The sequence below is a fragment of the Hypanus sabinus genome, chromosome 2, assembly GCF_030144855.1.
Source record: "Hypanus sabinus isolate sHypSab1 chromosome 2, sHypSab1.hap1, whole genome shotgun sequence".
Classification (NCBI taxonomy): Eukaryota; Metazoa; Chordata; class Chondrichthyes; order Myliobatiformes; family Dasyatidae; genus Hypanus; species Hypanus sabinus.
In genome coordinates, this window is record NC_082707.1 from 171,518,887 (window position 1) to 171,535,363 (window position 16,477).

The 16,477-nt window shown below is 42.8% G+C and overlaps 1 protein-coding gene across 1 annotated transcript in view; it reads right to left on the reverse strand.

Moving 5' to 3' along the window:
* Window positions 1-16,477, reverse strand: part of mdga2a (MAM domain containing glycosylphosphatidylinositol anchor 2a) — a 916,773-nt gene that overhangs the window by 301,316 nt on the left and 598,980 nt on the right. The gene's annotated exons all lie outside the window — the stretch shown is intronic.

Genomic DNA, 16,477 nt, shown 5'->3' on the forward strand with positions numbered 1-16,477 from the left:
CCAAATATTCCAACCTTTCATAATGTTTATACCACTTGTTTGCAAATGATCTTGAGAAATATTTTAAGCACATTTTCAAGGACAGAAGTGCAATCCTGTAAGTGCTGACATAACATCATATCTTTTATGTACATAACGATTTTCTAAAGCAATGTGATGTTGTTGGTTATTATACCTGTGTCCTTCATAGAATGCTGACCAAGCTGTAAATGGCTGCTTTTCCTACCACAAATTACAATGACCAACTTAAGAGGAGAATGGTTATACTATCAACACATAAATGACAGACAGCAATACATTTAATTCAGGAGCTCAGAGCCCCAGTGGAGAAACAGTTTTACAGATTGCCTTTGCAAAGGCAGAACTTCAGTATTTTCAGCATAGTTGGCCTCTGTTTACCTGTTGTTTGAACCAAAGCAATATCAAGTCTTCTGCATATGCTGATGGGTATTTCAATGGAAGGTTATTTAGTTTATTAGGTATTCGAACAATAGACATATCACATGCCCTGGGCCATTGAGATGTCTGCGGTCGGATATTGATCTGTCATCACCTGTGGGATGATCACTACATCATCTTTCTAGACCCCAGCAGAATAAAGCCTTCTATTCACATAAGCTGATTACTAGAAGTGCCACCTCCCACATCCACATATCCACCCCACCACACCCCCCACAACCATTACTTTATCATTTCCTGTCAGTCATCTAATGTATAGACACTCCTGTATCTAGCGTCACTTTGTGGGCATAACATCAATCTAGTAAATAAGCCATCTTATGCATTTATTTTTATTTGTTGTGTTTTTATTCGTGTGTTCTTTACTTTATTGTAGTTTTATTTGGTGCTGCATCGGATCTGGAGTAACAATTATTTTGTTCCTCTTCACTGGAAATGGCATTAAACGATCTTGAATCTTGAATCTTGGAAGTGAAGCACCTTTCAACCAAGGACCCAGAAACCCTGAATATATTTCAAGGTATTCTGACAGGGAGTGAGTTATTCATGTTGTCAGGGTGGAAGACTTAGTAAAGCTTTATGCAGCTACAGACCTCTTTTTGTTAAGATGCGAACCTTCTGTATTTCCCAGTCCTCCTCCTTCTGTTGCTCAGTAGTTTCAACACTTCATACTACAGTCATAAAGTAAATCGAGAATATCTCATTGAATAAGGCTAGGGGATTAAACATTTGACTTCCTGTCCCATTAGCTTGACCCGGCACCGCACCAGGGAATAAGATTGTTGTTGGTTGATTGGGATTCCATGGGGAATGCACATACAGGCAAGCCAGATGTTATCGTCACAGACCCATAATAAAGCTTGCTTGGCTTCCCTTCCGTTCACTTATATGGAAAAGAAACCAAGAAGGTTGCATCACCTACAATGCATTCTCCTTGCCTTATGACTGGGATTTCCATAAGACTAGAAGACCATCAGACATAGGAGCAGAACTAGGTTAGTCAGCCCATTGAATCTGTGCTGCCATTTCATCATGGCTGATCCATTTCCCTCTCAACCCCATTCTCCTGCCTTTCCCCCATAACCTTTCATGCCCTGACTAATCAAGAAACAATCAACCTCTAGCTTAAGTATACCCAATGACCTGGTCTCCACAGCTGCCTGTTGACTATGAATTTCATGGATTCACCACTCTGGCTGAAGAAATTCCCCCTTGTCACTATTCTAAGTGGATGTTCCTCTATTCTGAGGTAGTCCCCTCCAGTCCAGAACTCCCCCACCATTCTCTCCACATCCATTCTCTCTATTTCGACATTCAAATTCACTGATGGCCAGCTGACCTTTACTTCTGCGGATGCAAATGACCTCCCTCCCACTCAGTACCTGGACTCAGTTTTATGTTGGTTCCTCACGGCATTAATTCAGATTCAGATTCATTTATTCATCACTTGTACATTGAAGCTGTGGTAACTTCTACTTTACAAAAAGACCACTCGACAACTTAATGGCCAAAAGAGCATCTTTATCTGGGACGGCAAATGATATTTACAATACAGAGGCTTCCAGGTACCTTGTGCGGCATGAGTGGTGGAACTATATACAATGCATACCGAGTAAAAAGAGCGGAAGTAAAGACCCCGCCAACCCCGGATCCCGCCTCTTGCTACCAACAGCTTTCCAGTTAGTATTAACTTACTTTTAATTATACTCACAGTCCAACACTTCTTCCCCTTTAAAATCCAACATTCCCCAAGTATAGAAGAACTGGGAAATAAAAACAGTGGTATCATTAGCAACAGGATAACAGTACAAAAACACCTAAAAACAACTTGGCAAATTCAACACTCAATCTAACAACAAAAGAAACTATCCAATCAAAGATTCAGTCTGTCAGGAGGTTTGCGAGGTCTCTGCTATCTACGCACTACCGCCAGTGACCCAGCAGGCACCGCTGGTGAGGATGTTTTGGGTGGATCTGGTGTTGGGGACATGAGAGGGGTCTGTGTGTCCTCGTAAGAATGTCCATCCTCTTCAGGGGACTCTGCCCCTCTGCCAGTGTGTCTCCCTCTAGCAAAGTCACTGGTGGACATGCTTCCCAGTAGTCCATCTCACCCTTGGAAACTCCATGGAACTGTCTACCTCTGAGCCGGAATCATGACGCAGGTGCACGTGGTCCTGATGTCTGCGGAAAACGTGCCCATCAGTCAGCTTAACAACATAAGAGACTGGACCACTCTGCTTAAGAATAACACCAGGTAGTCATTGCTGATGGTCATTCTGTTCTAACTGTCTCTCTCACGCATGTTGATCATGTCCCTCCTGCTTTTCCTGCTTTCTCTCCACTTTTGCCTTCATGTCCGGGCACAGCAGGTCCAATCTTGACTTGGGCCTACGCCCCATCAGCATCTCTGCTGGAGTGCGTGCAGTTGGAGTCTGTGGAGTGAGGCAGTATTTAAACAGGAAACGTGAAAGCCGGGTACTAAGAGAGTCCCCTGTCATCCGCTTCAGGCCTTCCTTCACTGTCTGAACAGCCCGCTCAGCCAAACCATTTGAGGCTGGGTGGAAAGGGGCCGTCCGAATGTGAGGAACGCCATTCTGCCACATGAACTCACTGAACAGCTCACTGGTGAACGTCCGACCATTGTCAGTGACCAGAGTGTCAGGCAACCCGTGGACTGCAAACACTAGCCTGAGTTTGTCTGTGGTTGAGGGGGCTGTGATGTTGCTCATGATGTGAGCTTTGATCCATTTGGAATGCACATCTACCATTACCAGAAACATCTGCCCCATAAAGGGGCCAGCAAAGTCCAAATGTAGCCTAGACCAGGGGTAGACTGGCCACTCCCAAGGGTGCAAAGGAGCTGGCGGTGGCATGTTCTGATTGGTCTGACATTGTGTGCATGATTTTACCTTGTTCTCCGGATCCTGATCCATTCTTGGCCGCCAGATGTAGGATCTTGAAAGTCTCTTCATTTGAGACACCCCTGGGTGAGTCTCATGAATTTCCTCCACAATCTGTGAATGGCCAGGGGGAGGCACGATGACCCTCGCCCCCCAGAAAATGCAGCCATCCTGCAGACTCAGTTCAGTCTTGCATTTGGCATAAGGCCTCAGTTCCTCTCCTCCCACAACTCTGGGCCAATCTTGTAAAGGAAAAGTCTTGACTTGAGACAGGACTGGGTCCCTCTCTGTCCATTGCTTGATCTGGGTCACCTTTACAGGTGTCTCGGACAGCCTCTCCAATGAAAACACAGTCTCTGGAGGCACACATGTAGTAACAGGCGTCTCAGGTAAAGGGAGTCGACTCAGCGCATCGGCGTTTGCATTGTCTCCACCCGCTCCGTACACGATAGTATACTGGTAGGCTGACAATGTGAGAGCCCAACGCTGCATCCTGGCTGAGGCTAGCAGTGGGATTCATCTGGTCTCACTGAACAGGTCCATCAGTGGTTTATGGTCCGTACAAATTGTGAATACACATCCATAGAGGTACTGATTAAAGCATTTGACCGCAAAAACAATGGCCAGACCTTCTTTGTCTAGCTGTGAATATCCCTTCTCAGCAGCTGTCAGGGTATGTGAAGCAAAACCAATTGGCTTCTTTGAACGGTCCTCCATTACGTGTGAGAGAACTGCCCCGACTCCACAGGGCGAAGTGTCACATGAGAGGGCGATCTCCTTGTCTGGGTCATAGTGAACGAGCAGCTTCGCTGAGTGCAGGAGTTCTTTCACTTCCTTGAAAGCTTCCTCCTGCTCTTCACCCCACCGCCACTTAGTGTCATTGTGAAGCAGTTTATACAGTGGGGCCAAAACCTTTGAGAGGTCCAGAAGAAACTTGGCATAATAATTCACCATGCCCAAAAATGATCTGAGTTCAGTGACACTCTTGGGGCTTGGGGCCTCGTTAATAGCTCTCACTTTGTCCTCCACTGGGCAAAGCCCCTCAGCTGTAATCTTGTGTCCCAGGTAGGTCACACTTGGAGCCAGGAACACACATCTGCGGCGTTTTAATCGCAGCCCTGCATCTGAGAGTCTCTTCAGCACCTGTTCTAAATTAGCCAGATGCTCCCCCTCCATGGCTCCCATGATCAAAGTATCATCAAGGTACATTGCTACGTATGGAATCCCCTGCAGCAAAGAGTCCATTGTCCTTTGGAAAGTGGCGGGGCAAGACACCATTCCAAATGCCAGGCAATTGTACTTGAATAATCCCTTGTGCGTATCGATGGTGATGTACTCCTTTGAATCCTCGTCGAGCAGCAGCTGTTGGTAGGCGTGGCTCATGTTCAGCTTTGTGATCAGCTTATCCCCTGACAGGGTCGCAAACAGGTCATCCACCCATGGCAATGGGTACTCCTCCAGGTTAGAGACCTGACTCACTGTAAGACCGTAGTCCCTACGTATCCTCACTGTTCTATCCACCTTCAAAACTGGAACAATGGGAGCCGCCCACCTTGAAAACTGGACGGGCTCAATGATGCCCAGCCCCTGTAAACGTACCAGCTCTGCCTCGACTTTGCCTTTCATGGCAAAGGGCACCGACTTGGGCTTAAAAAAACGTGGTGCGGCCTCAGGGTCGACATGGAGTTTCACGGTCACGCTCTGCAGTGTGCCCAGTTCGTCCCTGAAAATGCCACTATACCGCTACAGAATGTCCTCCGTCGTGCGTGCATAGTTAATTTCATGCCAGTTGAGCCGGATTTGGCAAAGCCAATCGTGGCCCAAAAGACTGGGCCCACGGCCCTTTGCTATCACCAACCTGGCTTCAGCCTTCTGGCCCCCGGCCAAAATATCCACATATAACACCCCTAAATGAGGTATGGGCTGCCCCGTATAGGTCCTGAGTTGGAGCTTAGATGGTCTGATGGGAGGCAGGTTGGATCCCCATGTCCTCCTGTAGATCTCTTCACTAACGACCAATGCAGTAGCCCCTGAATCAATCTCGAACTTAATGTCCTTTCCCTCGACAGTGACTGTGGCATAATATGGTTCAGGTGGTCCCTCATCCGTTTCCACCCCAAACATGTTGTAGGCACACGCTGCCTCTCCGTCTGCTTCTCCTAGGTGGTGTGTGGCTGCCTGAGTCTGCTGAGCTTTCCCCTGCCCAGGCTTAACCTCACCCTTTCTGCTCCTGCACTTTTTAGCTGAATGTCCCTTCTTGCCACAAGCATGGCAGACAGTATCTTTGAATTTGCAAACATTTGCATAGTGCATTCCTCCACCGAATACATTCCACCCGCTTTTCCTGTCTACCAGTCTCCCTCCTGACTTGGAGCACTGTCGCTGACAGCGACCCCCCATATCCTTTCTTTATATCCTTGGCATTATCAGCAGCCATCTCCATGCCTTGAGTAATCTCTAGGGCCATCTTGAAAGTGAACTGTGGGGTTTCCCCCAACAAGCGGCGTTGTACGGCGTAATTATTAATGCCACATACTAATCTATCACGGAGCATGTCATCCAACACCGCTCCGAAATCGCAATGCTCCAACAGCTGCCAAAGCTCGGCCACAAAATCACCCACAGACTGACCTGGCTTCTGGACATGGCTGTGAAACTTGAACCCTTGAACTATCACCGAAGACTTCGGATTGTGGTGGTTCCCCACGAGCTTGGCCAGTTAGTCGTATGGAATTTCTCCCGGTTTCCGCGGTATCAACTTGTACTTCTTTGCCCCACACACACACTCAGGAGAATAGAGGGCTTCTTAGCCTCCTCGGTAATTCCGTTAGCACAGAAAATGTGGCCCAACCTTTCCTCATGCTCCAGCCACTCCTCGAGTTGCTCATCGAACACACCGACCATGCCGAACGTAGCCGTCCGAACACCAGGCTCCTCACCCACTCACAGTTCCTGATCAAATACGGAGCTGACCCATCCACAAAACAAGTTTACCTCATCGCCAAAAATATGTGGTAACTTCTACTTTACAAAAGGACCACTCGACAACTTGATGGCCAAAAGAGCATCTTTATCTGTGTGGTGAACTATGTGCCTGTCGGGACACGCCCCTGCTGACTGCTCCTGTGGCTCCTCCCACAGGCCCCCGTATAAAGGAGACCTGCGGCCTGAAGCTCGGCCTCAGTCTCCAGGACCTTGTATGATAGACACTCACTCCTGGTTCCTTCTTCCAGTCAATAAAAGCCGATATCTCGCCTACGTCTCAGTGTGAGTTATTGATGGTGCATCAATCTGGGACGGCAAATGATATTTACAATACAGAGGCTTCCCGGTACCTTGTGCGGCCTGGGTAGAGTAACTATATCCAATGCATACTGGGAGTAAAAAGAGCGGAAGTAAAGACCCCGCCAACCTCGGATCCCTCCTCTTGCTACCAACAGCTTCCCGATTAGTATTAACTTACTTTTAATAATACTCACATTACAACAGAAGCATACAGAGAAATGTGCTGTTTGCATTAACAACCAGCCAGCGTAATCGAAGGATGTACTGGAGTTGTGCAGGAGCCATTTAAAAGAGTTCATTAAAAAAAAATCAGGGCATCTTGAATACAATTCAATCATGTTTCAATTTGTATTTAGCAGGTGACCTTTTAAGTCCAATCACTAAAGTGGCAATTCTTAACTAACCAATAGTCTCCAAAGTTTATTTAACTCCAGACCTGGAGCCAGTCAGATCATTCCTATTCATCCTTTGAGCAGCCTCACTGATTAAACATATTATCAAATCCCCATTTTCTTTAAAGCTTCAGACTGCAAAGCATTAGGAGACTCCAGAGGGTCTGAAACTGAAGCACTAAGAAATAAATCAGCACTAGAAGAGCTATTTATCTATTTTATCAAAATGAATGTCAGAAACACTACTGCCCAACTTGAGCACATATCCAACGGCAAACTGAGGATTCCAACAAAGTGAATCCACTTCGAACAAAGAGTGCTACTACATGTGGGTTTCAAAATCAATGTGAATTGCAGAACGTGATTGCAGAATGGTATTCATTTCACTAGAAGTGCCATCACTTTGTCAGGATGGAGAACCTTATTGGTTTCAATAACAGTATTGTCACATGATATAACCTTTCCACATTTTCATATCCATATTGTCACGCATGTACACATCACCCTGCCAAAGCCTTCAACAAAAGATAATGGTTTGTTCCAGAAGAGTCCAGTTCTATTCATCATCTTTTTACATTTTACAATATAGAACAAAGGACAATGTAGTGCACAACCATAAGAATAATTAATAACCTACATCTAAAATTGATAGAAAATTGGTCCAATTCTCTTATCAAAGAAATGCACATACGCCACATTGCCCACTGAAAGTAATTATAAAAATCCTGCAGAAAAATCATACTTCATCACATGTTTTGGAATGTAATTAAAAGTATATCAGTGTCTCGATTTGATGTTTAGCTTACTGGATTGTCACAGCAGTGAGACATCAGCAAGCACTCAGGTCACTGGTCCTCAAATGAACACTTTCAGACTGTGAAGGATTAGGGTAGGCATAAAACTGGGAGAGCAGGTAAAGGTGAAAAAAAAAGGGGTTTTATTTACCCAAAATATTTATGAACTCAACAGAACTGTTCTAGAGTCCAAACTTGAATCAGCCATACAGACCAGAACTTGGTTACAACATTACATAATAAATACTCCTCAAATCAAGTGACACCACTCATCGCCTGACTGTGGGTTTATATTCAAGCCATACACACAAAATGCTGGTGGAACGAGGCAGGCCAGGCAGCATCTCTAGGAAGAAGTACAGTCGACGTTTTGGGCTGAGAGTCCTGGTGAAGGGTCTCAGTCCAAAATGTCGCCAGTGCTTCTCCCTATAGATGCTGCCTGGCCTGCTGTGTTCCACCAGCATTTTGTGTGTGTTGCTTGAAATTCCAGCATCTGCAGATTTCCTCGTGTTTGCGGGTTTATATTCATTGCTGGCCAGTCCATAGTAAATTGCAGAGGAGAGAAAACATTCCTCTCCTTAAAAAGATACGGAATAAATGAAGCAGCTCCAGAGAACACCCCTCTGATTGAGGAAGACATAGCTGACCAAATTTGCTTGCCACCCATTCCTTTCTGGCTTTTGTCAGAACCAGAAACAGACCTATTCCTCCTTTTTCAGCTTCAAGGAAGTAGAGCAATTTCAACAGTGTCAATCATAAATGAATATTTAAATAATAAATTGGGATCTTGTATGAAGATTTTTACTGATGGCTCAATGGACCCAGAGAGCAGTAAGGCAGGATTTGGGATGTGCGTGTCTCAGCTTGGAATTGAGATCGGTCACCGGGTTTCAGATGGTGTTTCTGTGTTTGCAACAGAATTATTAGCAAACCTCTGGGCCTTATGGTGGATAGAAGACCCTCGACCATGCAGGGTTATCTGTTCAGATTCTGCTGCTGCCTTAAGGGCTATAAAAGGGAATAAGTCAAAAGCTCATTCTGACATAGTTATTGAGATTCTCTTAGTTTTGTTTAGAGTGGGGAAGATGGGTTGTGAGGTCAGATTTACATGGATACCTGGGCATGCTGGGGTGGAGGGAAATGAAATGTGGATGGCATTGCAAAGTCTTCCTTACAGAGCGGGCAAGTAGGAATTAGGATACCCCGAGGCAGAGCAGAATTGAGAAGCAGGATAAAAAAAGGTATAGAGAAGAAATGGCAGGAGGATTGGAAAAATGGATTAAAGGGAAGGCATTTATTTTCTAGTCACCCTCTAGTTAAAAAAGGTCTCAGACTGTTACTCTTTAAATCATAGAGATATGGTGAAATTAACAAGACTTAGGATGTGGCATTGTGGGCTAAACTATTACTTAAAGATAATAGGAAAACATCCAACTGGATTATGTGACTGTGGTAGTCCAGAGACAGTTCAGCATGTTTTGCTGAGTTGTAATCCATATAAAATTGAAAGAAGCATATTGTTCAAGAGGCTGTCCAACTTAAATGTATTTTGTTTTTCTATTAAATCTTTGTTTGGCCACCAAGAGAACCACCATCTGGCTGAAAAATGTATTATTCTGTTTTGCGTGTGGCTAGTTTATATTTAAGAATTTGAGTTTCTTGAAATTCTGTAATTAATTATACATCCTGCGGAAGGCAGCAATACATCTAGATGCGTCTAAACTGCCAGAAAAAAAAAGAAGAGGAAGAAGAAGAAGAAGGAGAAGAAGAAGGAGAAGAAGACAACGACGATGACCCCTCTGGCTGTAGCAGAATGGCACAATCGAATTATCCAGCCCCATCTACTTAGGCTGGTGTAAGGCAACAGCTCAGTCATTTGCCGGATTATCAGGAGGACGGTCGGCTACAGGACACTTTAATATGCCCAGTTGATGGTGCGGCTGGTAATTGCAGCCACCACACAGACAATACACTTTTGGTTAAGTCGGAAAGGAAGTTGAGAAGTAGAGATTAGAATGCTGCAAATAGATTAGGTGAGTGGAATGCAGAGTATGAAATTGCTAGCTTGGAGATACAATAGTAATTGGGAAAGCCAGCAGAGTGTTAATGTTTACTGCCAGCAGAACTGAATGTAAAGATTAGAGGTTACATTTCAGTTCCATAGGGCACAGATATACTGCTTCTGGAATATAATGTGGAGTATGTTTCCTTAGGTTAGGAAGGAGGTTAAGTGCCTTGGAAACATTTGAGAGAAGGTGTATCAGACTGATAGCTGGAACGAGCAGGATATCTAATTTGGAAAGGTTGAGCAGGCTGCACTTGTCTCCATTGGATTATAGTAAAGTGAAAGATTATTTAACTGAGGGGATTGATAAGGTGAATGTGGAGAGGATGCTGCATATTGAGGAATAATCTGGGAGCGGTGGAAAGGCACTGCTCATTTAAGACAGAGCTCAGGCAATGTTGTTTTCTCTCTTATATGGTCATAAGTCTTTTGAATTCTCTTTGTCAAAGGTTAGTGGAAGATGAGATACTTGGCAGACAAAGAAGTGAATTACTGTTAAGGAAAAATGGTAAAGCAGAGTTGAGTTTACATTCAAATCAGCCATGATTTTACTGTAGGATGGACCAATTCCAAAGGACAAAGGGTTTTCCTCCTGACCTTAATTATGTGCTTGTATCTTTATATATCTTTTCAGTGACTCATGTTGTGAAGAGTCCAGCTGAATTTCCAGACCAATACAAAGTGATGTGGAAATTGTTGTTTATTACCACACGTTGCTTCCTCCCAAGTGCATTTTCAATGGCATTTTGCTTTTAAAAATGTTGTACTGTGCAATCAGATTTGTAGCCCTCTTTCTTTTGATACACTTAGCCTCACTTGTTAAACTACTCTGCAGATTATTTTGTGTGAAGACTTTATATTTTTAAAGGAGCACTGGACTGGCTTGGTGCAACATTTGTATCAATGGGTTTACTCCTTCTCAAAGTACATTAATTTTGAGACAACAAGCACAGAACCTTTCTACAACTTGCTTAGCAAGAAGAATATGATGATAATGTAGACCATAAGTTAAAAAGATTGGTCTGGAGAGGTTTAAATAGTGCCATTGCTACAATTACCTTTCATCCCCATTGTTTGCAACTGGACCAGATGATTCTTTGAACATTTTACATTCAAGAATGTGTCCCTTTGGTCCAATTTGTACTTCAGCCAAATCTAGGATGTAATAACAATAATTTTAAAGAATCACCTTTATTAGGTCAGCTTTCTATCTCCAATCAAGTTGAGAAAAATGAAGCCCCTTCTCCATTTCTCAGCTGGAGGTCTATTGTTCTGGTGTCAGGAATTTTTAAATTCCCTATGCCAGGGGTGGGCCAAACTTTTTGACTTGTGGGCCACAAATGGTTCTAAAATTTGACAGGACCAGGAGCAGATGGACGGAGTGTTTTGGTAATACACCTCATAAGAGAAAATAAAATATCATGGGATATGTAGAAATCATGTGCTTTAATTTCAATTGAAAATGAACAAATGCATTACAACAAAATATCTGTCTTTGAAGTCCCATGGTATTTAGCTATTTATTGAAATTACTTTTAAAACACTGAAAATTAAATGAATAAAAGACAGCTTTTTTTTAATAGTAACAGTTATTATTTTAAAGCACTGAAAATTCTGTTATCCTTCAAGATATTATCATCATCACTCTCCTCCTGACTGTCTTTATTTCAAAAACTGTAGGAGATGCAGGTCTACTTGTCCTGCTCCTTCTTATTCAATTGTCCCCTGTGCCAAAACTCAACAACGACCAGCACAAAGACAGAACAATGACAGCGCGCCCGTATGCGGAGCGCGTTATTTGATCTGGAGAGCATTTTTTATTTTGAGAATGTACGTGCACCTGCGCACTACTCATGTTCATCACTTAACAGAAATGACATGTAACATGTAAGGCTTATTGAAAAAAATATTTTCAAATGCATTTTTTACATAACACAATGAAGAAACTTATTTTAAATTTCAGTGGGAACAGTGTTGTTGGTCTCCCTTTTTAGCCAGCGCATCAAAGTCTGGATTTAGTTTTGTTGTGGCGATTCTCAGGATGGATCTGAGGTGTTGGTCAGTTAACTTGGATCTGTGGCTGGCTTTGTTGATGTTCATGATGTTGAACGCCTGTTCACACAAATAGGTCGAGCCGAACAAAGAGTAAAGCGCGAATGTGGAGTAATACGCTGCACCTCAACAAAGGTCAATGTATATAGAGTGCGTCATCTATTGGGAAAACGCCAGAATTGCGGGGAAAAAACGTTAACAAGGTTTATTAATATAATTTCACCAAGTTCTGCGGGCCGGATTAAAAAGCTTAACGGGCCACATATGGCCCGCGGGCCGTAGTTTGCCCATGCCTGCCCTATGCACATGGAATTTGCCTCAGGCATCCCTGGAGAACCATTGTATCATCTCCTTGCTACTCCTGTCAGCCCTGTGGGGTGAGGGTACAAAGTACCTTGCACTATTGTTTAGATGAATCAGTTTATCCAAACACTGCTCATCTAGTTTTAACCAACAGAAGAAATGAGAAACAGGAAATATGAACAGGAGTTGGCCACCAGGTCCTTTGAGCCTGTTACAACATGCATCAGTTTTCCCAATGCTACCCTCATATCACTTGATTCCTTTAACGCCCAGAAATCAATCATACTCTGGTTTCCACAAACTCAGAAATAATCCTCCATGGCCCTCCGGGATAGAGAATTTCAAAGGTTCAAAACTCTCTTAATTAAAGAACTTCAACTTATCCAAAATGGCCTATTCTTCATTCCAAAACTTTATTCTGGCTATAGACTCTTCTGTCTGGGAAACCGTCTTTGCTGCATTTAGCCTTTCAAGCCCCTTTAGAACATTGTGTTTCAATGATGCAATTCTTCTAAATTCTATAGAGTACAATCCCATTCCACAAATCTTCTCTCTTGGCAAACCTACCATCCCTCGAACCATTTCAGATATAGTGTGCCACATGTTGCTTCCTCCCAAGTGCATTTTCAATGGCACTTTGCTTTAAAAAATGTTGTACTATGCAATCAGGATACGGAAAATACATCCTTTCTGTTGGAAAGGAGACTAAAACTATAAAACTCTTGGTGCAGCCTCACCAAGTCCCTTAATAATCACAATAAGGCTTCCTCACTCCCATACAAATCCTCACAGGGTTACTTTTCTGAGAATTGTTCATAATTTAAACACTTTGTAAATTAGAAATGCGGCTGCCTGGCAAAATATTTAAACAAAAAAACATAGTGTCAATAGGTATCCAAACAAGTGTATTTATTTCAATCATTCAGATTTTTCTGCAAGGTGGAATGATATTGCCTCACACTGAGTTCCCACACAGCAGAAGATGCCTGCAACTTCATAGCAGCTAGCAAGTTCATCCCACCAAACTTCCAGATACTTGCTTGTATGTACATCCTGCAAGTAAGTCATATATTCATAACCTGGGATAGACACGCAGTTAAAATTATAATAAATGGTTGTAAGAACACATATCGGTCTTCAATGTGGGGTCAGAGGTGAAAAGGATGAGCAGCTTTATGTTCCTGGGTGTCAACACCTCAGATTCAGTCACTGAGAAGGCAAGCCAATGGTTATACTTCATTAAGAGTTTGAGGAGATTTGGTATGTCGTCTAAGACTCTATTAAATTTCTACAGATGTATGTTGGAGAACATCCTGACTGGTGAAATCACAGCCTGATGTACAGCATCAGAAGTGGCTGCAGAGGGTTATACAGTTAGCCAGTTCCAACATGGGTACAACCCTCCCTACTGTCACTCACATCTTCAAAAGGTTGTGCCTCAAGAAGGTGGCTTTTATCATTAAGGATCTTCACCAACTGGGGCATGCCGTCTTCTTATTACCACCATCTCGGAGGAGGTACAGGAGACTGAAGATGAATACTGTCTTCAACATTTTAGGAAAGCTTCTTCCAACCAACCTCTCATTTTCAATCTCTCATTACTATGGGCAGAAGTTACCACTTGCTTCAAAAAGGCAACAATTATACCAGTGCCTCAGAAGGATAATGTTGGCAGCCTTAATGGCTATCACATGTTAACACTCACATTGACAGTAATGAAATGCTTTGAGTGGCTCGTCATGACTGGACTGAACTCCTGCCTCACCAAGGACCTGGACCCATTGAATGCAATCTCAATGGCTTTAATCCACCTGGACAACACAAACACCTACGTCAGGATGCTGTTCATCGAATATAGCTCAGAATTTAATACCATCATTCCAACAATCCTGTTTGAGAAGTTGTAGAACCTGAGCCTTTGCATCTCCCTCTGCAATTGGATCATGGACTTCCTAACTGGAAGACCACAGTCTGTGCAGATTGGTGATAATATCTCCTCCTTGCTGACAATCAACACTGGCACACCTCAGGGATGTGTGCTTAGCCCACTGCTCAACTCTCTATCTATCTATACATGACTGTGTGGCTAGGCATAGCTCAAATACCATCTATAAATATGCTGATGATACAACCATTGTTGGTAGAATCTCAGGTGGTGACAAGAGGGCGTAAAGGAGTGAGATATGCCAACTAGTGGAATGGTGTCGCAGCAACAACCTGGCGTCAGAGCTGATTGTGGACTTCAGGAAGGTTAAGACGAAGGAACACATACCAATCCTCCTAGAAGGATCAGCAGTGGAGAAAGTAAGCAGCTTCAGCTTCCCCGATGTCAAGATCTCTGAGGATCTTACCTGGTCCCGACATATTGATATAGTTAAGAAGAAGGCAAGACAGCAGCTATACTTTATCACTCGTTTGAAGAGATTTGGCATGTCAACAAATACACTCAAAAACTTCTGTAGTTGTACTGTGGAGAGTATTCTGACAGGCTGCATCACTGTCTGGTATGGAGGGGCTACTGCACAGGACCGAAAGAAGCTGCAGAAAGTTGTAAATCTAGTCAGCTCCATTTTGGGCACTAGCCTACAAAGTACCTAGGACATCCTCAGGGAGCAGTGTCTCAGAAAGGCAGCGTCCATTATTAAGGACAGCCTGCACCCAGGACATGCCCTTTTCTCACTGTTACCATCAGGTAGGAGGTACTGAAGCCTGAAGGCACACACTCAGAGATTCAGCAACAGCTTCTTCCCCTCTGCCATCCAATTCCTAAATGGACATTGAATCTTTGGACACTACCCCACATTTCTTTTTAACATACAGCATTTCTGTTTTTGCACATGTTTAAAATCTATTCAATATACGCAATTGATTAACTTCTTTATTCATTATTATTATTTGTTTTCTCTGCTAGATTATGTATCACATTGAACTGCTGCTGCTAAGTTAAAAAAATTTCACGTCACGTCGATGATAATGAACGTGACTCTGATTCTGATTCCTCTCTGCCATCAGATTTCTAAACAATCCGTGAACAAATGAACACTACCTCATTATTCTCTTTATTTCCACTCATTATTTATTTATTTGTAGTTTATAGATTTTCATGTCTTGTACTGTACTGCTGCCACTAAACACCAAAGTTCCTATCATACAGTATGTTAGTGATAATAAATCTGATCCTGATTCAGTAAAGGTTAACATCATTTTTTCTTTCCTGGTTGCTTGTTGTACTTGTGTGTTGGCCTTCAGTCATGCATACAGCTCTCTGGATATCAACATTACCCAATAACTCAACAAATACTCTCCAGGGAAGGGTCTTGCCAAACCTTCAACCATTCATTTCTCTCCACAGATTCTGCCTGGCCTATTGAGCTTTTTCCAGAACTACAGTCTCATACATCTCCATCATACTCTAACCTAGTGTGATATCCTCAGGAAACTTGGAAATACAAAATTTGGTTCCCCCAGACAAAACATTGAGATAGATTGTGACCAGCTAAAGTAGTCTGTTAAATTGAGAATGATTGGCTTATTTCCCCCTCAATGTTTTCTGCCTGACACCCAGTATTCAGTCTGTTTCAGTACATTATCCCAATTCTATGTATTCTAAATTTATCTTTCAACTTTCTTTATAGGACTTTATCAAAATTCTTCTGTAAATTTAAATGCACCATATCCACTGGCTCTATTCTACTTGTCACATTGTCAAAGGAATGTGGCATATTAGTCAAACATGATTTCCTTTATATCTCTGCATGCTCACCTTGCTCTTTTTATTCCTTTCAAGGTGTTCTATTACGTCTTTTATGAAATGTCCTAGCATACTTTCAACCATCAACATTATGCAAATACCTAAGTAGCTCCCTGCTTTACCTCGTATGTTTTTTTTTTAAAAGACTGAGGTTCTGACTACCACCCTCTAACCTACCGGAACTATTCTGAAATTGAAAGAACTTTAGTAAACTATAGCCTGAGCTTCCACTAACTCTGAAATGATCAACACTCTGGGATAATGATCATGGGATACCAACATCTCTAGTCCCATCACTAGCTCCTTCAGTTCCACGTTCACACAAAGCGCTTTTTGTTACTAATATAACTGCAAGCTTTTATGTTTTCTTCTGTGGAAATCTTCATTTCCAGAAGGCTTCAAGATTTCTTTACAAAATGGCTAATTCCTAAATTCTATGTAGAAAAGTAATCATAAACCTTCAAAATGTTCCCAAA